Source organism: Ursus maritimus, unplaced genomic scaffold (genome assembly GCF_017311325.1).
Source record: "Ursus maritimus isolate PB19 unplaced genomic scaffold, ASM1731132v1 scaffold_12, whole genome shotgun sequence".
Classification (NCBI taxonomy): domain Eukaryota; kingdom Metazoa; phylum Chordata; class Mammalia; order Carnivora; family Ursidae; genus Ursus; species Ursus maritimus.
The window spans coordinates 4,993,677-5,016,029 of NW_024423564.1; the positions used below are offsets into that span (position 1 = coordinate 4,993,677).

Genomic DNA, 22,353 nt, shown 5'->3' on the forward strand with positions numbered 1-22,353 from the left:
GCTGCGCTTCCCAAAGAGAGCTGTTATTGTCACTGCTGCAGACTTTGCTTCCAGAATTTATTGTTTCCCTCCTTCCAGGACTGCGTTTCTGTGCAACAATAGTCTTCATCCTTATCATCTTCTTGTGCCCTTTTCCCTCACACTAGAGAGAACCCGGGAAGGGGTGAACCAACTTGTGCTCGTTCGTATGAGCATACGAACTTCTGGCTGGCAGCGGACTTCAAGAGAAGGTTTGCCTGTAGGATGCCATCCAGCTTTCCCCTAGCATATTCATCCTATCTACTGAATGTGAAACCTGGAGGACTGCTAATAATAAGAATGCCAGCAACAACAGCTGTCACTTACTGAGCACTTACTCTGGGCTATGCACCGTGCTAAATGCTTTGCATATATTTTCTGACTTAATCCTCACAATAACGCAATAAGGAGGATAATGTTCTACCTCCAATCTACAGCTGAGAAAATTGGCCTTACCAAATGAGTAAGTGGTAGAGCCAAATTTCCAATCTCAGTTAACTGAAAGCCTGGGCATTCAGCCACTCTGCTGTCATTGTCATATGCCAGCATCAGCTGACTTCCCCCATGCCTAGTCTCCCAGCTTCTTCAATTCTTTTCTCTTCTCCTAATTCTCTAGCCACTACCCCAATGACAAGGGAGGATAAACATGAATTGAATTCCCAAGTGGGGGTAGACTCATTATGACACCATGACTGAGGTCACCAACTGACCATGGGAAGAAGTGAGGGCATGAGGAATTGTTTTGATTTGGTCCTTTGAAACAGAGACCCTACCTGAAGTAATAAAGTGTTTGTTGTAACTACTTTCCTGTTTTGTTCACTGTTGGATCCCAAACACCTAGAACCATGCCTAGCTAATAGTAGGTGCCCAACAAGCTTTAGCAAGGGAATCCAGGAAGTTGGGGTTGCCTGATGAAGAACACAGGAGCATTAGTAAATCTAGGTGGCAGAAAAGTGGCTTTTAGTTGAGCCAGATGACAGGATCTTTGTAACACTGGTGCACCATTTCTGAGCTACTCTTTGCAGGTTTGCTTCCTTCTATCCTATTCCAATTAACAAATTCTGTTTACTATTCATGTATTTTTTCTACTGCATGATTGCTGCTTATTCATAAATTCTGCTTTCTTATCAGACTGTTCTGCCTCCTCATAGATTTGGTTTGCATGACCCTCCATTGCCCTTACTCCATTGTATGACATTCATTCAACTTCAGAGTCCATGCTAACTGACCTTATTATTTCCATGTTTCCCAATTCAAATCCTAGAAGAAGAGAATCTGATACACCCAATTCATCTTTTCCATTTGAGCTCTGATTTTTGGAGGGCAGCCCTAATGTCAGGGGCCAATCCCTGGTCCAATCAGGAGCCATCCCTTGGTAAAGAACAACCTAGCTCTGCTTCTCAGAGCAGGGGGCTGTGGGTGGGGCAGTTTCATTTGAAGAGGAAGTTGGGTGTGGCAGGCACTTTGTTGACATATCCAGTATAGGAGTGCTCCTGGGAGCCCATCTCTCATTTTTGAAAAGTGACTTGGTAAGTTAGGACTTTTCATCAGGCACTCCCAGGAAAGCCCAGCTAAATGCAGCTGGTGACTTGCTGAGTTTGGAGTTCTTGGCCTGCCATCTCCTTGCACTCTTCCTTCTGGAACTACCTTGGTTTGTCAGCTTATTACCTGTTTGGAGTTGGCTTGTTTCTGGACTCTTTCTTCTACTTAGGTGAGTTGGCTTCCAACTAGACTGCTTGACTCTTGGATATGGTGAGTGTTTGGATTCAACTTTGGTTCTGGATCATGCTTTTAGCTTGGATGTAAATTGCCTCACTTCTTGCTCCCTTGCCACTCCCCTCTTCTACCCAAATCCACTGTGCTCAAAGTTGTCATTTACCTGAGGGTGCCTTCCCTTCCCAGCCCACCCACATATTCCTGAGGGAATGACATTAAGAAATAGTTGGTGGCTTCAGTGAGAGCAATTTTAGAGGAATGGTTGGGGCAGAAACCAGACAGAAGCAAGTTGAGGAAGTGGAAATAGTGAGTATATGACTATTCTTCTGAGAAGTTTAGATGAAAAGGAGGGGAAGAAAACAGATAGGTGTCAAGAGGGATTTTTTATTATTATTTTAAGAATTTGCTTCTGATTATATAATACATAATTTTGTAAAACATTTTGAAAAATTAAAATCATAAAGACTTAATTTATAATCCCCCATAATTTAACTACCTACATAATTATGATAGTTATTAATTTTTGAGCACCTACTAAATAGAGGAATTCTGCTAGTCACTTTATGAATAGTGTTTCTATTTACTGTGTAATACAAAGTCCCAGCTGGGCCAGAATTAAGACAAATATGTCTGTGATACAGAGTAAGACAATATCCTTTCCCCTCAAGCAATGACTGGCATCCATTGATTTACAAGAGGGCTGAGAAGTTTGCTGAGGGGAAAACTCAAAGCCTTCGGTAGGGTTTTAGTCATGCATGGACATGTCCAGGGGGAGTTCCAGAGGTAAGCAGATTACTGGCAGGTATAGTGGGGGGAGAGCACAGCCTGTTGAGGCAGGGAGTATGCAATGGTAAGGCTGGGCTTAGTCCTGGAAGGTCATGGCCAGTCTGGCTGTCATGGGGTAGGGCCTAATTCAGCTTCCCTGTATGCATCTTCCCAGAAGAAAACAAAGAAGGGCCTCTGTGTAATAGAAAGAGTCATTTAGTGAAGCTCCGTAATGCCCTAGGGCCTATTACCCGGTGGGTAACTGAGTGTAGCATCTCCAGGAAGAGAGCTTTTCCTTTTTCACTTGGAAAGATGATGTTGACAGGCATCACAGGGCTTATCCAGCTCTAAATTTCCCACAAAACTAGCATCACAGGGCCAACCATGGTGGCAGAAGAAGTTTTTGTTAGTAAGGTAACAGTACGTGACCTCCGTTAGCTCAGTAACACTTTACCTTGAACGTTAATTAGTCTGACAAAAATGGACTCTCTTACTTCCTGTTTTTCAAAGCATCATTGACTAGAGGAACAATGCAGGCTCGAATGAGGCACTGCTGTGGGCTTCTAGCTCACGGTGGTGCTGCCAGAGCCAGCATCATGGCGTCCAGCTAACTGTGACAATAAATGATTCAAGAACACAGGTAACATCTGTGCATTAATGACTCACTCGATGTCTTTGCACAAACAACACCTTCTCAATGAGACCACTCTGTATAAAACTGAACACCCCCTACTCCCGCTGTCCCACCCCAATCTTCTCTGCACAGCACTCATCACCATTTCACATACGATAATTTTTCTTATTTCTTCTACTTCTTTTTTTTTTGAAAGAGTGAGAGTGAGCAGGAGGGAGGGGCAGAGGGAGAGAAAGAATCTCAAGTGGACTCTGCACTAAGCACAGATCCCTACAATGGTTTCAATCTCAGGACCCTGAAATCATGATCTGAGCTGAAATCAAGAATCGGTGCTTAACCATCTGAGCCACCCAGGTGCCCTTCCCTCTTCTTCTTTTAAAACAAATTGTCACCTTTCCTATCTAGGATGTAAACTCCATGAAAGTAGTATCCATGTGTTTATTGCTGTGTCCCCCAGAGCCTAGATGAGTGATTGGCACAGAACATTTAATATTCATTGAGTTGGTCCATTATGTGGGTTTCCTGAAAATATTTGGGGGAGGATGAGAACCATTTTAAGATTTTTAATTAGCATCTGGATTTATAGCCTGTGAGAACTTGGGATATTTGCTTATATTTATAATAACCTTGTAATGCATTTACTATAATAAGCCTATTTTACAGATGAAGAACAAATTAGAGCAAAAGGAACTTGCCCAGACCCCATAGATAGCAAGGTCAAGGGCCTTATTATAAACTGGGGTAATAAGTAAGAAGACCATATAGGAGGTCCTCCTATAGCTTAGTCAAGAGTTAACGAAAGCCTTAATCGATATGGTAGAAAAGGGATCGGAAAACAAAGGGTTGGAAAGGAAAGAAACTGTACAGATTGATAAGAAGCATGGGAGAGAGTGTTTAATACACTGCTGGAAGGAGCCCATAAAAATCAGATGAGGACAGGAAAATTCTTCTAAGAGGGAATTAACTTCAATTTCCAGAAAGACAAGATTGGCTAGTTGAAAAACAAGAAAGAAACAGACCAGCTTAAGTCAAGTCCTTGCAACTTTGAGCAAATCCATGACAAAATTATCTTAATGTGGATTTCATATTTGGATTTTAACTGCAAAACAGATGAGAGTAAGATGACTTATGGCAAAAAGAGTCAAAGTTGAGTCATGACATGGAGAAGACTGTGGCAATTGTGTCCAAGGAATGAGTCAGGAAGCAGTGCAAAGCCTTGGGGAGAGGGGATACTCAATGTTACGACTCAGGGTTGTTAATCAGGAGGTTCCTGGGCAATATAGGAGACCCTTGAAACAGGCCTTGGCTTAGGGAGAGGGAGCTGTAGGACAGGGGTAAAGAAGGTCTGGCCACCTCCACCACCCCCCTACCCCTGGCCCATCAGCTGGTGTTGCAGGCTATGCTGTGATCCACCCAGGGATTTTGGAAGGGGAACCAGGGTCAGAGGACTGGATCAGAAGGGCCAGCCAAGACGGTCAGCCATACATGGTGAGAGCAGGTAAGGAAACTGAAGATTAATGAATCCAAGAAGCCTCAGGAGGATAGGTCCATCCCAACTCACTGGATATTGTTTATGGGAGTGGCAGCCTATTTATTCATTCAAGCAGTATTTACTGAGTGTTTTTTATGTGCTGGGCACTATGCCAGGCATTGGACTAGGTGCTGGGAATTGAGGTATGAATAAACTATTTCCTGATTTCTCCCCTCTCTTTTGGAGCAAGAACTGGAATAACATCTGGCTCTCATTGGCACAAGGATTGGGCAGGGCTGCATCTGCAGGAGGCAAACATCAGCTTGGGCAGAGGGGTCAGGTTGGGGACAGCATGACCTGGCTGATACAATACTTTTATTTGTGTTTATTTTCTATGCTTGGCTTGGCACTCTTTACTTATATTTGATAAGCAAATTAACTACTTTATGTTTTCTTATAAATAATTTCTAGATACACAGTTATGGCATTGGTTGGGGGAGAGGGCTTTTGATTTCCAGTCCTAAAAGCAACAGTGTGCCTAAATTGCTGCCTTTGACAATCACCTAAAACAAGGGCATTTCAAATCATCAGTAGAAGCAGCAAAGAGGGGAGAGGGAATGATCCATCTCTCCTATAAGGCCAAACTATGAATCATAGTGGGGAAACCACAGTAGAATGTAAGGATTTTGAATCACTACAAGAGTAGAGGTCAGTGTGCAGATGTCTGGAGAGATGATCCCACCCATAACCCTTTAAGACACAACACTTGCCCTTAACTCATAAGGGGAAGCTGGTGATAAACTTCCCAAGTTGGGGTGCGTACCCCATTTCACTCAGCCTGCAAGTAGGCTCACCAGATCAGCCCTGTTTTCCCAGGTAAGAGTATTCCTTTCAGTTACTGGAAGGTAACTGATGAAACAGAACTGGTGTCATCAACAATCCTAGGCCCTTTACTTATTTAATAGAATGGAGCTGAATACTCAATTTTTTGCCTTTAGTGGAATGTGTTTTCCCTAGCAACACTGTTGGGCACAATTAGAAGATTTCTGTTAATAGTCTCTCTAACTCTGAATACTGTATATGTGTATAGTTGATTTCTATATAGCACCTCACCCAGCATCTTTACTATAACTGGAACTCAAATTATATTAATCGAAGAAAATGTTACACCATAGAAAAAGGGGACAAGAGTAGGAGACTAAACAAGAGGAGGGGCCCAAATGAAAGTTCACTATTAAACTGGCTTTAATTTTGGCTATATGATTATAGGTACGGGTTCTAGCTGAAAAGATTTCAGTCTCTGCTTTGATGTCAACAATAAGGATTCCAGGAGACAGAAGATTTTAGGAGTCGCTTTTAAAAGTTTCTAGATTTGTGGTCTGTATTTTTTCAGTCTCAATCCTATACCCCCTTCAAAATTTAGGCCATTCATTGCTACAAAGAATTTTAAAGCAGAATCAATCAGTGTAATTCAATCTTAACATTTATTATTTGCTTACTCTATGCCAGGCACTTTTCTAATCATTTTATACATACTAACTCACTCAAACCTCTTAAAACTCTATGAGGTAGATGTCATTGTTATTTCCATTTTACAGATGAGGAAATTGAGGCAGAGAGTAAGTAATGTGTCCAAGATCTCACGGCTAGTGAGCGACAGAGTTCATGGCCAGAATTCATGCCCAGGCAGCGTGACTTTGGAGGCCACTGCTGCAGTCACCATGCTCCATCGGTTCTGCACAGTTAGTCATCCCACTACACATTTCCAAGTACCTGGTTTCTTAAAACAACTCTTAGATGTTTAAATACTTGGTACTCTTGTTGTGGGCCATTGCCTATTATTCATTAAAAGTTGTTAACTTTGTTTCTAAAAATGGCAAGCTTTGTGGTAAAAATCATCTTTTTCTGCCCTCTTTTCCACAAGACATGGTTGTTTGTATAGTAACTTTTTGAGAAATGAAATAAGTGTAGAGTTACTTCTGTGAGGACAAATGGTGGAGGACCATTCTCACATAAGCTGGGCCAGCATTGCCCTACCTTGTTCTTAACAGGTATCAGTTGCCAGTAATGAGAAGGCAACCTATACACCAATGAAGAAAAGATAAAATTTATTTGTGTGCACTAAAATCTTCTTCTATGACAAATGGTATCTTTCATTTTTCTTCCTTTTTTCAAAAGATTTTTAAAAAAGATTTTATGTATTTATCTGGGAGACAGAGAGAGAGAGAGGAAGAGAGCACAAGCAGAGGCAGCAGCAGAGGGAGCGGTGGAGGGAGAGGGAGAAGCAGGCTCTCCACTGAGCAGGGAGCCCAATGCGGGGCTTGATCCCAGGATCCCACAATTATGACCTGAGCCAAAGGCAGATGCTTAACTGACTGAGCCACGCAGGCGCCCCTCTTTCATTTTTCTCATCTGCCATTTTTCTCATCAGTACATAATTCCCTCTCATTTCTTCCAAGTTTGATGTAACACTAGCTTTTACACACTTGATACCCTTAGGAAAAACTGGGAAAAAGAAGTGGATGGTAAAGCATTCAGATTATTTAATAATATATGATATCTTAACATTGCAGTAACTCTTATCATGCTCTTTTCTTCAGCTTCTGGGTCTGTGATTGGGAGGAGAAACTCATCTCCAGTGACAACACTTCTTCTTCCCATTATTATTTCTTGCACAAGGTACCAAAATTTTTTCTTGTAATCATCTCACTTTGGAGATAAGGAAAGGGACAGCAAGTTCAGCCTGTATATTGGGAATTTTCCTAAAGAATGTTATTTCGACTTTCTTCATGACATAAATTATACTCTGTTTAAATTTTAGATAGTGTATTTTGGTTCGAAATGTGCTATGAATTTGAGAACTTTCTGTTGTGTCATGGTGACCCAGCCAGAAGACTTTTTGATTCCTAAAGACTATTAATCTTATGTCCCCAAATATATTTTATATGCAGTTCAACAAATGAAAATTAGGTAAATGAGCCAATGAGAACAAGCCCCGTTTTAAATAACAGCTTCAGAGAGATGGACCAGTCAGGGATGGGCACGCTGAGGGGTGGAGAAAGGAGCATTTCAGGAGGCTGAGCCTAGAGGTGGAATTGCTACACTACACATCTTGTTTGTTTAGAGGAGATCCTGAGACCCCAATCCACCCTGTTAGCTTCTTCTCTTAAGAACAAACCAAGCAACTAAAAACAGAGTCCATGCTTAGCTAAGTCAAAGCCCACGGGGTTACTGGCATCACAGGCTTCACCTGCCTACCTGGAGCATGAGTGTCTGTGAGACAAGAAGGGAAGGGTGGTGCCACCACTTTGTGTCCACCAAACTCATAAACACACCTCTTTCCCTCTCTAAAGGCTTGTTATAAAGGAGGTGCACCTCAGTTGAAGCATTTGTGCCTTCAAATTACTGTGGCTGGTTTACAAGCCACTCTATAAAATGATGCCCTGGCACAGATTGATCAGCTGTGTTTTACAGTAGACTGAAACTCATGGACATTGTTTATTATGAGAATATGGTCAAAGTGAGAATTTTTTTTTCTGTTTGTGAATAGTGTATTTTTTTTTAAGATTTTATTTATTTATTTGACAGAGAGAGAGAGCCAGCGAGAGAGGGAACACAGGCAGGGAGAGTGGAAGAGGAAGAAGCAGGCTCCCAGTGGAGGAGCCTGATGTGGGGCTCAATCCCATAACGCCGGGATCACGCCCTGAGCCGAAGGCAGACGCTTAATGACTGAGCCACCCAGGCACCCCCTGAATAGATAGTGTATTAAGAAATTGGATAACTTATGTATTTGAGTGTAAGACTAGATAGTGCATTATTTCTTAGAAATAAGCTAGTAAGACATTAAACTTTAAAATTAAAAAATGAAATCTCTAATAAATTCAATTTAAATAATTATATTCCGATATCAATGGTGGAGAATTCCAAAGATCATGGTAGGGAAATACATTAAGGAAATTTGTTTTTTAATTAAAAACAAAAACCTCTGGGTAAATGATAATAAAATCATATCAGAAAAAAAAGATATTTTATAAGAGAGTTGAAGGCTGTAGTCTCGTCAAGATAAAGATCAAAAAATATGAAGACTAAGAGAAGCCTTTGTGCTTTGTTGTTGTTGTTGTTTGTTTTTTCTTCAATAGAAATTGACTCTGTTGCTATGATCCTGAATTTTAAATTATGGAGATCAGTTTGATACTGATGAATCAGAAAAGTCAGAGCATATTCTGCTAAGTCAAAGAGATACAAAAATTATGAAGGGGACATGGAGAGTCTGATAGAGCCTCGTGTATTCTTCTGGGCTAATAGAGAACAACTAATTTAAAGTAGATTAAATCATTGGGTTTCCCCTCAAGCTTCTAATGTTTTCAAAATGTATTTATCTTATCACTCAAAGGCTTATAATAATAGTAGTGTAAGTCCTGATTCTTTTCCTTAAAAAAGGAATATACATTTGAGGACATAATTCTGCCCCTCTACAACAGGAAGAACCTGCCCTTTTACCATGTGAACAATTTAACCGGAATCATTGCCCACTGTTCAGAGAGTGGTTTATATAACCTTTGGTTCAACTTGTGCTTCATGGTGCACTAAGCTCTTGACACTCACCTCTATAAACTGGAGACAGATTTGTTATTTGTATTGCCAAATATTGACTGCAAACTTTAAAAAAGGAACCTCCCTTATAGCATTACAGAATATTAGAGCAAAAGAGAACTGAAAAATGATCTTGAGTAAGCCACCATTTTATAGATGAGGAAATTGAAGCACAGAGTGACTTGCTGATGTCTCATTGAGCCTGACCCAGAGCTCAGTTCCCTTGACTCTCAGACCCACACTGCAGCACCAACACCATGTAGCCTCTCTCCCATTGCTTGTGTGCGTTTGGCACTGGGAAGATAAAAATGAAAGAGACATAATACTTGACATCAAGGAGCTCAAATCCAATAGAAAAAAAAGCACATTATATTGCACTCTTTAAATTGTTGGTAGAATGATCTTTCTAAAAATATGAATTGAAACATTTTGTCTGTCCCTGCAGTAGCTCCTCTTTGCCTATATGGAAAATCCTCCTACTTGTTCTCCAACCTCCTGTCTAACTGCATCTATGCTGATGCCCAAGATCACCCATAGAGGACCAATTGCTTCTCCCTAAACAGCACATGCTGTTTTGTCCTGCCAGGTCTTTGCTCATGCTGTCCTCTGCCTGCAAAGCCCTCCTCTCATCATCTTCCAGGAGGGTTGTCTCTTTTATGATGTATTTCCTTACATTACTCTCCTCCAATCTCCAATCTCACAATTAGAATTGGCTATTTCTGCCTTTGTTTATTGTCCACTGTGTGCTGTCTATACTTCTACAGCACCTGTACAATTTGTAACATTGACTTCTTAAAAATCAATAATGTATTTGCTATTTACACTTATGTCTTTCTCTACTAATTGACTGTCTTTGATAGTAGGACCATCTTCTTTGTACCTTTAGAACATAGTCCAGCATCTGGCTATAAAAACTCCTTTGAGGGAACTGCCCACAGAGGACCTTGCAAAGTACTATGGCAATGTGATGGAAGGTGCACCAGCCCATGCTTGGAGGAGAGAAAGCATAGGTGCCAAGTCGTAGATGAGCAGTACCCTATCAAGGCAGAGGGCAGGGGTTGGTTCATACCTGCTGGCAAGAATAGAATGCACAAAGGTACAGAGGCCTGAGAAATGGTGGAAAAGGTGGCACATTTGATATGTGGTGATTTGTTCATTGTTAAGCTAGAAGAGTCTACAAAAGTCAGTCAGGGCCCCTGTGTGAAAGTCCTGGTAATCCATTACAGAAAGGAATTTTTATTGGATTATAAGGAGCTAGAGAAGGAAGAGACATGAAAGTCAATATTCCAGAGTATGAATGACTGGATTTGCCTGTCAAGAGAAAGGGCAATGCAGCAACTGAGTAGAGGTTGCTCTAGAAAGGGTGGGACTGACATCTCTGAGTCCAGGTATGACATTGTTGATATGGGGGTTTGGAGAACTGAGAATGGTCCTGGTGAGAAGTGAGAGAGCCTGAAACAAGGCAGTGAAGGTGGAGACAAAGAGAATGATTGGGCGAACAAACAGTGTTGGAACAGTGAGTGGTGACTTGTTGAAGATGAGGAATGAGGGAAAGGGGAGAGTCAGGGATGCTTTCAAGCACTTATCTTGAATGTTTAAATGGATGGCAGTGTTCTGATATGGAATGCAGGAAGAAGAGGTTTTTGGAAAATAACATTAAGTTGAGTTCATGACATTTGTGAGATACTTACATGAAGATGTTGAGAAAGCAGTTGGAATTATGAGTCTTATACTCAGGAAGTCATGAGTATATCTAGTTGATAACTGAGTCCACAGGAGAGGATGAGATCATCTGGAGATCATGAGAGTGAGTAAAAGAGGTCTAGGATGAGGCCCTTGGGAAAGGAGGAGAGGGAGAAGGAGATTTTAAGGACTAAACTGGAATAGACCAAGAAGTAGGAACAAATCCAACGTGGAGTCATGGAAGCCATAGGCAAAGAGACATTATTCACAGGGAAGAAAGAATTAATGGTGTCAAAACCACAGAAAGGATGAGGAGAATGAGGATTGAAAAAGAATCCTGGAAGAGCTGTAATATAAGGCTGTTAAATGTAGTTGGTGGTGGTTGGAGGAAGTCCAGCATAAGCCGCATCAGCATTGGGCCAGTGAATCAGAGACAAAAGGCTCCTTCTATTTCCTTGTCTCATCTAGTTCATAAGCCTGAAGTTGACTTAACATAGGATTTATGCTAAATAGCTCCACCTACTTAGGGCTAATGAAATTGAAGTGGTTGAGCCATCTCCACCAAGAACTTGATAAAGAATTGAAGAGCTTTCACATTTTCTTCTTCATATGTATGAGTTGGGGGTAGATTAAGGAGGTAGCTGATGAAAGAAGTAAAAGGAAAACATGAAAAAGAAGAGGAAATAAGTATGTGCCAAACAGCAGTGGAAGAGCTCTTCATTCACCTACCTCCACATACTCTAGGGTCTATTTCTAGGAAAACTGTAAGCTAGCAAGGCCAATATAGGTTTCAGTGGGCTAGTAAGTAATGCAATCACCATATAATTTGTTCCAAATTCCTCAAAACTGTTTTACTAAGGGATTTAGTATATGTGGGGACTTGAAGGGTGGTCTGTGGGTAGTGTTGAAATTGAGAGTACAGAAATCGAAAAAGTGCTTAGATGTTTTCAGAACAAATAAAGAATGCTGTGACATATAAGCACATCATCAGTGGACTCATGTCACCAAGTGGGTATAGAAGAGTTTGGGTGCTGTGAAATTCACACAGGGAGTCATATGGGGTGTGCATGACCTGTGCACTAGTCATGTGCAGGAAGACCAGGTATCAGACCACAATAGTTGGGAAATGTTTAAGAAACAACCCACACATAGTATGAGAAGCACTGCTTTAGATCACAACCTGCTTGTAAGACTTCTTATACTTAGCTTGGGACAAGCTAGTTGACAGCCTGAGCACACACCAAAAAATCTAGATATAAAGTCGGGAAATTAGCAGTCATTGTAGAAGATGTGAATTAGTGCTAGAAAACTCTGAAGTTACCTTCTAAAGACCTCCTAGATTGAATGTAGGCTAGTTTATTTTTTTTATTTTTATTTTTTTAAGATTTTATTTATTTATTTGACAGAGAGAGAGACAGCCAGCGAGAGAGGGAACACAAGCAGGGGGAGTGGGAGAGGAAGAAGCAGGCTCATAGCAGAAGAGCCTGATGTGGGGCTCGATCCCAGATCGCCGGGATCACGCCCTGAGCCAAAGGCAGACGCTTAACCGCTGTGCCACCCAGGCGCCCCTATTTTTTAAATTGCTTTGTTCATTATAATATCCCCAAGGTCTGTAATAGTCCCTGGCATTAAATAAATGTCTGTTGAATATCGAATAGTTGTTCTAACTATAACGTACAGAATGGATTAAGGAAGAGAAAGGTTAGCATTAGAAAATGTGGCTAGGAGAACTTAAAGACAGTCTAAATATAGGTTGATGGGGCTAATCAGCTTACTGGACACAGGAATAAAGAAAACATGAATCTAAGAAATATTGAGAGGATCCTCCAGTTTTTCCCATCTCAGTAGGCAGCCCAGCTATCCACTAAGATGCAACTCAAAAATCTAGGTTTATCCTTGACTCTTCCCTTTGTCTTTGTCACCAGTATTCTGTCACTCTCTGAGTCTTAAATATCTCTTTATTCTGACTTCTCCTATTCACACTGCTTTAGTCCAAGTTGGGGCACTTTCCCCAAGATGTTTGCAACAGCTTCCTAAATAGTCACCCTGTCCCAGGCTCTTCCCCATTCACCCTTTCTTCCAAAATTGAAAATCTGGTGTTTTTATGTTTTTGTTTAATACGCTGGAATGCCTCCTGATTTATCTTCTAAGCATAAGCAGTACTTCAGCTCCACGGTAAGGTAGCACCTTACAAGGCCCTATATCATCCAGTACTTGCGTCACATTCCAGTCTTTTCTTCTGCTCCTTGAACCTAAGCAACACTAAACTACTTGCAACTCCTGCCCCAAGGGTGTGCCATGATAGTTTGTGCCTCTGTGCCTTTGCTTATGCCATTCCTTTTTTTTGGTATGTATGTATGTATGTATGTATGTATGTATTATTTTTTTTTATTTTATTTATATATTTGATAGAGAGAGAAACAGCCAGGGAGAGAGGGTTATGAGGCTAAAACCAAGGTGTTGGCAGAGCTGTACACCTTCTGGAGGTTCTAGGAAAGAATCTGTTCTTTGCTTTCTCTAGCTTCTTGAGGTTTCTCTTATTTTTAGCTGATGGCCATGTCACTCCAACCCCTGCTCCTGTTGTCACATCTTCTCTGCCTCAGACACTGTTGTTTCCCTTTTATATAAAGATGCTTATAATTACTTCGAGTTCACCTGGATAATCTGTAATCTTTCCATCTTCCTTGAAATTTTTTTAAGATTGTATTTATTTGAGAGAGAGCATGAAAGAGAGAGTGCGAGCGGGGAAGGGGCAGAGGGTGAGGGAGAAGCAAACTCCCCACTGAGCAGGGAGCCCAACACAGGGCTGGATCCAGGGACCCCAGGATCATGTGCTGAGCCAAAGGCAGATGCTTGACTGACTGAGCCACCCAGGTGCCCCTCATCTTCCCTGAATTTAATCACATCTGCAAAGTCCTTATCACTAAGTAAGGTAACATATTAATAGGTTTAGGATGTGGGTGTCTTTGGGGGGCCCTTATTCTGCCTCCCAAACCACAAAGCTTTAGTTCATCTCTTAAGACTCAGCTCAGATAACACTTTTTTTTTCTGAAGCATCCTCTGTTAATCCTTCCACTCAGAGCCAGTCACTGTTTATTTTGTGTCCTATACATGTTACCATCACTGCATGGATTAGCTTGTATTGCATATATTAATTTTTTGAACACGTCTGTCTCCCTACTATACTTTGAGCTCTTGAAGGAGAAGCTTATTTATCTTTGTATCGTTAGCTCCTAGCACAGTGCATGACATAAAGTAAATACGAGCTATGTTTATTTTTAAAAAGTGAATGTGCTAGGCATTGTGATGACGTGCTCCTACTTCCCTTCAAGTCACATGGACTTCCTAACCCCTCTTGATCATGCCATTCCTTTCCCATCCTCAACCATCTGTAATGCTCTTCTTTCAACTATTCTGTTTTATGAATCCTTATTCATTCTTCAAGGCACAAAGTTAAAAAAAAAATTTCCTCTGTGATGTCTTTTGCGATCTCTTCAAGACAGAATTAATGACCTCCTCAATTGGGTTGCTTAAATATTTTGTAAATATCTCCGTTTCATATCTCAAATTGTGTTTCACTTGGTTATATACACGTCTGTTCCTCCACAAGAGTATGCAAGGACCATATCCTGTTTATACCAGTATTAGACACATAATAAGGGCTCAAATGTTTATTAACTTAAATTGAAGCATGGAGGGGATGGGCATAGAAGGCAATAGAAAGGAACCAAAGATAAAGGATGCTCTTGAGTAGAGGGAAGGAGGGAGGAGAAGACTGAGAAGACACTTGTAAAGCATGTTCAGAAGACTCAAGGAAGCAGAGTGTGATGAAGACCAGAGTCAGAATGACTGACCTCTAATTAAAGAAGAGAGTGTGAGCAACAGTACCAAATGCCACTGAGATGCTGACCTGGGAAATCAATGAGAAAGGTTGTTGGACTTGACCTTTAAGAGATCCTAAGTGCTTTAGGAAGCACAGCTTCGAGAGTGCTTAGTCAGGGCCCTGGATCTGCTCCTGATTTTAGGTCAGGAGGGGAAGGATCTCCAGAAGATAAATGACTTGAGGAAAAGGAAAATCAGACTTATCCGATCACCCTGATGAATTCCTGAGGACATAAACCCCTTAGCACAGTTCCAGGTCAGGTTTAAAGGCTTGGTTCTTTCATCTGATACAGAGGGATCAAAGTACTGGGAGAAGTGGGTGGTTCTCAAGGAATGCAGGGACCAACTTGACATGTTCCCCTATGATAATCAGAGATTTTCATCAATGGGACACATTCAACTTGGCAGTCTAAGGGCATTTTAGAATTAAAGGCAAATGTCTAGTCTGGCTACAGACCTGAGAGGAACTTCCCTTCCATGGAGCTTTTCTGGATATTGGGATTTCTCTGTATGAGGCATTCTCTGACCCAGTGGACCAATATTCTCCTGCCTCTGCCTGCCTTGAACCATGTTCTCCTGTTTTCCACCAAAACTGCCTTTTCCAACCTATGTCCTATTTGGCTAAACTTTATGGCCTGCTGTCTGTCCTGACCCATGCTAAGCTTAATCTAGACGTACTCTTATGTCTGCCATCTTCCTGGATTTTCTTCCCAAATTGATTTCATCTAGCATTTAGTTCTGTGATCTGCTTCTGTTGTGTCCCAAATCAAACTACTCTGGTCTGACAGGTCATGCATTCTCAACAGGAGTAAGAATGGTTCTTAGGGGATGAAAAGCAACTTAATTTTTTAATGTGTAAAGTACAGATATGAACACAGAACATCAACTGATAAAACAATTTGTCTGTGGTATTAAAATGTCATGTGGGAGAGCGATTTAAAAATGTCTGAAAAGACTCTTTAGGAGGGCAATAATGGGAAAAAAGGTTCAGAAACACCATGTTAGGTAATGAAGCTGAAATTCAAGCTACGAGAGGAACATAAGAAGTGTGGATAGTGAGGAAACAGAGACAGTCAACGTTGGTTACCTGACTGAGTAGATCATGGAGAAGATTCCAACCTAGCAAACAAATTTTGAGCATTTAGTATGTGCCCTGAGCTATGTGAAACCCTTTCACATTCGTTAGCAGAAAGACTGATGATGGGTAGTACCAAACAAATTTTGAGCGTTTAGTATGTGCCCTGAGCTATGTGAAACCCTTTCACATTCGTTAGCAGAAAGCTTCTCCTTATTTGAGTCTCAACGTACCTGTTTCCTGCAGGAACAATAGCAACATTTTCCATTGAGACAGTAGCCCACCTACCTCCTCTCTCCTTCAGCACCTTTTATGCTAATCACACACTTGGAGGTAACTCCTCATTCACATTTTGCAACATAAGAAAATGAAAAACACAGTCCACTTGTGTTTGTAGAAGCTCCTTTCATGGCAGCCTTTCAACGGGTTGGGCAATTTAAAAGTTGCAACTGTAATCGTGACTAACTCATTCAGATGCTTGAGGGAAATCTGAACATCCTTAACCTACTTTTGAAAAGAGAGGCAAGGAAAATACAGGATTGGGAAGAATCCGAGGAAAACAACTCCAAGTCTTTGAACAATAGACTCTAAAACCTCCTTAGCTGGGCTTGAGGTAGGCTAGGACAGGAAACAAAATGTTGCTCAAAGGAAGCCCAGCAATCATTTGTGTCTACTTGCTCTCCTAGAGCATGACCTTTATTTGGTTGATTGTTTTGAGTTTTAAAATACTCTTCTTTGTTCTCTTATAGCATTCATTAAGAATTTATCACCAAGTCTTTGCATTTTATCTTAGTCAGATTGTCTATGCTATGTATGCATCCCCTGTGCTTGACTCCCTAAGCTCTCCTCTCCTGCTTTCCTTCTCTTGTCATGAGTGCTGAAGCAGAGATGACACTGTTGGGGTGGAAAGCTGACGGGGGAAGATGGATGAGCCAGTGTCCACTTAGAATCTAGCGCCAACTCTTGGCAGCTTATCCGTGGTAAATAGTGTTTTCGGCTTCTTCTTGACTTTATCACCCACTTTGTGTGCTTAGCTCTCTGATGGATGTTATCATCAGCTCTGTTTATTCACAATGCCAAGAGCACCAGTTGAATAGGAAAATATTCAGGAAAACCTACTCTTTAAGTGTCAAGTTGACCAGAAAAAAGAAACATCATTGTTTTATTGAATTTGGCATTGTTTTATAAATAAACAATCATTTATATGTTGTCAAACTAGTTGTGCCTGTAGTCATGGTCTTATCCCTCCTTTTTGGTCATACTTTGTGCTCCAGAAGGAAAAGAAGAAGGGAAGATTTTTAAAACACTGCTTTGAGTGGGAGTCTGAACCACAGGTAAATGTTACTTTAGGGGATAGGGAAGCAGGTCTCCTTAGGTGCTTGCAACTGAAAGGGACGATTGACTACAAGGAGAATTGAGACAAGGGACACTGGTGGCTAATTAGACAGCTTTTCCAGATCTGGGTCATTTTCACATTATAGCCTCAATGTATTTTTTAAGTTTTGTAAATTCTTGGAACATCAAACATACGCATTTGAACAATTCCTTCAATATAGTAGATATTTGTAGGCTGTCTTGGAAATCAGGACACCCTGAACTTAATTCCTGCTGTGACATTGGCTGACTCTATAACTTATAGCCTTTTCATTTCTCCAAGATGACATAAATAATGGAAAACATAGAGACTTTGGAATTATTACAATATGGATTCATCTACTTCTACCACTTATTCATCCTACCCTTACCGCTTATTAGCTTGTTGACCTTAGATAATTTGTTTAACTTCTTTGAGTGGCTTAACTTATTTGCGTGGCTTAAAAGAAAATTTTTTTGAGTGTAGTTGGACACTTGATGTTACATCTTTATTTGTTAAATGGAGATAAAGACATCTACCTTGCAGGAATGTTGTGAGGATCTAATGGGATCATGTGGGCAAAACACCTAGCACATACAAATCACTGAAAAATGGCTACTCTCATAGGGGTATCTGCATCCAGAGATGGGAGAAGGCTAGGTGACAGAAGGCCTGGAGGTTCTGAGCTCATTAGCTGCTAGATGCTTCCTTAACATGATGGTATGAGAGAACGAGGAGAATGCAAGCTGGTCACATAGAAATCCAGGCCTGTTTTATTTCTGGTCACCACAGCAATCAGAATGTACAGGGGCAAAGCAGAAAGACAGGGAGAAAGAGAAAGAGAGAGGAAGGGAGGGAGGGAGAGAGAGAGCAAGAGCGAGAGAAGCATGGAAAGGATCTCTTCTTCCTAAAGGCAGAGAATCTCCAGCATTCCTTTAGCAGTAGGACAGGAATAAAAGGTAAATAGTTGCCTGCTGGTGGTATGCTCACCAAGCCAAGTAACCAAAGTGCGTCCTGCTCAGTCTCCACAGATGTTGATCCTTAGCTCTGGATAAGTCCCTTGGAGAGTATTTTGCCAAAAGCAAGAAAGGCAGCTGCATAACTGCCCAGTCCATGGAGCTGACAAACTGGCGTGTCATCAAAGAAAGAGAGAGTCATGCGAAGTAAAAGCCTGTGGTTCAACCTCTCAGTCAGAGAGTCAGGTGGTTGTGAGGTAGCACATTTGACTCTTGCTCATTAACAAAGTTTGTCTTTATGTCCTCTTCCTCTTTGCCTGCCTACCCACTGCTAGGTTCCACTGGGTAGGCAGTGGGTGCCTACCTAAATCACTACTTATTTATTGAGTGTGTCCTATGTACCCAACATTCATTCAACACATCTATATTGAATGTCTTGTATGAAAATAACAAAAATAATAAATAGACTATGTACTCAACAAAGTCCCAATATCACAGTCATATGTTCAACTAATTGTTAAATGGTGTGTATAGTACACAGAAACCAATGTTAGAGGGACTCAGGGAAAGGCACAACAAATCTGAAAAAGGCTTCACAGAGGAGATGACATTTGAGCTAGGCCTAGAGCTAGGATTTCACAGATCAAGGGGAGAGTGGGGTGGAGGAAAGAAGGGAGTAAGGGCATGCCCTGCAAAGGAAAGTGCGTATGTAGTGCTGAAGAGCACATGAGCCCACAGTGTGTCCGGGGATTGGCCTATAGTCTGATGTTCTTGGAACATAGGCTGTGCAACACTGGGGCAGGGAGAAGAGGTAAATGTGGCCAGAATGCCAGGAGTTTTCTGTGTCAGCCTATGGAGACTGGGTGCCAATTACAGGGAATGGGAGCCACTGGTGGGTTTTAAGTACAGAGTTATAGGATTATACTTATATTTTGGATCGTCCTGTGGGCTGCAGTATAGTGAATGTACAAAGGAAGGTGAGACTGACAGCTGGAAGACCAGTTGAGAAAATCATCAATTGCGTCAAATGCTGAAAATGGTTAAGGAGGATGAGGACTGAGAAGGAGTTCATTGCATTTGACAGTTGAAGGTCTTTGGTGACACCTAAAAGTAATTTCACTAGAATAATTTAAGCAGAAGCCAAGTTGCTAAGCCAGTGGTTCTCAAATTGTTGTCTTCAGACCAAAGGCAACCGCATCACTTGGGAACTCGCTAGGAATGCAAACTACCCAGTCTCATCCCATACCTCACCACAAAACTCTGGGAGAGGAGTACCCCCTGGGTGATTCTGATGCATGCCAAAGTTTGAGAACTACTGGCCTGAAGAAGTCTTTCTCCATCTCTTCTCTAAGCAGTCTTATCAGGAACCAGCTCTTCCAAAATTGAGCTGATGCCCTAAATACTCATCAATGGCATGGTTTCTCAGCATTCTGAGTAAGTTATTCTCTCCATCAATTGTATGCTCTTACATCTTTCTCTCTGTATAGATACATGTATAGTCTCTACCTGGAAAATCTGAACTCATTGTTCAAGGCCTAACTCAAATGCCACCTCCCTAGGAAGTCTTTCTAATTTCCTCCAGGCAGGCCTTCTATGGCTCCTTTTGCACATATCCCTATTATGGCATTTATTTTATTGTGTTCTTTGATTTACTGTCTTCCCCACTAGCTAGAAGCTCCTCAGGAGCAGGGACTGCCTTGTTCATCTATTTCCCCATTGTTTTCACATAGTAGATGCTCAATAAATGTAGAAAAAGAAAGCTGTAATGGGTTGAGGAAGTAAGAGCAGCAAGGGAGAAACTACTCTTTTAAGAGGTTTATGAGTGAAAGAAAGAGAAATTTGTTTGAGCCTACAATAGAAAGTAATTGTGTGTGTGCACACATGTGTGCATTAAGGCTGGAAGAAAATTGCTGGCTGAGAGGATTAAGCCTATAGAGGGGAAGAAATAAATGACAGTGAGAGTGGGGGCAGATGGATAATGAATGGCAAGATGGCCTTGGAAAGTCAGAAGGGGATGAAATCAATGGCCAATGCAGAAGGATTAGCATTGGAATAAAGGAAAGACTTTTCTCTGAGATATAATAAGGGCAGGAAGGAAAGGTGGGAGCATAGAGCTAAGTTGTGAGGTTAAAGGAGAGAGGTTGGGGAGCTCTTTGTTGGTCTGCCAGTATAGAAACAGGGAGGGCTAGGGACAGTTTTACAGGGGAGGGGATATTTGAGCTAGGAGGTGTATTTATTGAAGTGGGAAGTGAGGCCTTTTGCTGGGGAGGAAACAGGGAACAGATAGAGGGAAAGAGGCCCAAGGAGAGTGGTAAAGGCCTGCACATGCCTTAGAGGTAGGAGGTGGGGTAGTGAGGTTAGAGAGCAGCAGTGTGGGTGGGGGGTATTCTTTGGTGCTGATCCATTATAGGTGCTGCAGGGCCCACCCATTCACTCCACTGTCTTTGGCAAGGGAAGCAGTATGAATGGACTGTCTTCGGGCACTGCCTCTGCAATACAATGGAAGACTGGATACAGATCCCAATACCAACACAGAAAGCATTCTAGTTCTACCTATCATCAATGCTGGAATATAATGCAGACAATAACAATATTACATAGGACAACCATGTAGCAACACAGGAAAAGATTTATGATATATGAATTAGCTGAGAGAGCAGGATACAAACTGTATGTATATCATGATTACGACTCTGAAAGATGCCTATGAAGGAATACCTGAATAAAATATAGCAAGATGTTATTAGCAATGGTATTATAGGGGATTTTCCTTTAATTTAAAAAATATATATATTAATAATATATATTTATATTTATATATTATATATATTACATATAATATATAATATATAATATATATTTTTATATAAATATAAATATATATGTATTTTAAAAATATGGAAATAAATGGAATTGGTTCTTTACATTCACAACCAGCTACTGTGGGGTTTACAAACATGAGTGAGAGATGGTTCCTGTGTTCATACTGTTTACAGTCCAGTTTGTATAGGCCACCTCAGTTCATTTCTATCTTGTAGGCTGGGGACAGGACGAAATGAAGTAGCCTTAGAATCAATCACAATGCTCTCTACTTTCCTACAGCCCCATGCTTTATCTCTGTCGTAGCTATGTTATTCGTATGTTGGCTTTCCTGAATGCACTGTGATCTCCAGAGAACAAGGGCTGGGTCTGATACATGTCTGTAGGGCCACAGAGTCAAGGATGTGCTTTGCAGAGGGTAGGCTCTCAAAAAATGTGTTTAAATCAAAGAATGTATTTGCTTGCTTGGCCTTCCTGATTACAGTGAGTCAGCTTGTTTTGTACCAATATGGTGGACTTCACCAATATGGTGAAGCTGGTGGACCTTTGCCCAGAGGTGTCCACACTTAAGATTGTCTTGGATGTTCTTCATTACTGTTGCAGGAAGAGAAAGTAGAATGAGACTGAATAAGAAGTCAGAAACAGCAGGAGTTTTGTCTCAGCTGTCATTCATTAATTACTTGATCTTGGGCAAGGCACTTAAACTCTATCTCAGTTTCTTCATCTGTGAAATGGGGGATAATAATGACTGGCTTGGCTGTTTCCCATGACTTCTTTGTGAATCAAATGAGATAATATACTTCAAAGTGTTCTGAAAAGCCTAAAGCACTGCACAAGTGCAAGGTATTATTTTGCGAAGAAATCTTCCTTTTAATTCTTGCTTCCACAAACACTTTATCACACACCTCCAGGTTCCTGGCTTATGTGGTGAGATGTGTGGAGTAGCTCAACCTAAGCTTGATACGTACACCAGAATCTCTTCTTCAACATCTATAGCATTGAACTGATTCAGCCTAGGATTCTCCAAAAGACCTAGACAGTTATGCACCTCTCTCCAATTCATATAGATATATATGCCCCTCATTCAGCATTTATTCAAAACATATACCATGAGCACTTACGTGTACTATTGTGTGAGGAACTGGGGCAAAATGGACAACATAAGCTCTCTGTCTTTGAGGGGTTTGGTAGCCTACAGGATCTGAGAGAATAGACTTGAGAACAAATAAGTGCCTAATTCTACATTTGTCTTGGGAGGCAATTTTACCTGAGTTTACATTAGTAAAGACATCTATGTATATTTTTAGTTTTGACTAAAATGAAAGCTAGTGCTGGCCCTTATTCATGTTTTTCTACTGCTAATGGTCTGTTGATTTTAATGGGGCC

The 22,353-nt window shown here is 41.1% G+C and overlaps 1 protein-coding gene and 1 long non-coding RNA gene across 2 annotated transcripts in view; both read left to right on the forward strand.

Moving 5' to 3' along the window:
- The window catches only part of LOC121102001, a 46,625-nt gene that overhangs the window by 16,993 nt on the left and 7,279 nt on the right, over positions 1-22,353 (forward strand). The gene's annotated exons all lie outside the window — the stretch shown is intronic.
- Positions 1,554-22,353, forward strand: part of LOC121102026 — a 22,282-nt gene continuing 1,482 nt past the window's right edge. The window contains exon 1 of the long non-coding RNA XR_005834032.1: positions 1,554-1,729. This is a non-coding gene — a long non-coding RNA (uncharacterized LOC121102026). The remainder of the gene's footprint in view (positions 1,730-22,353) is intronic.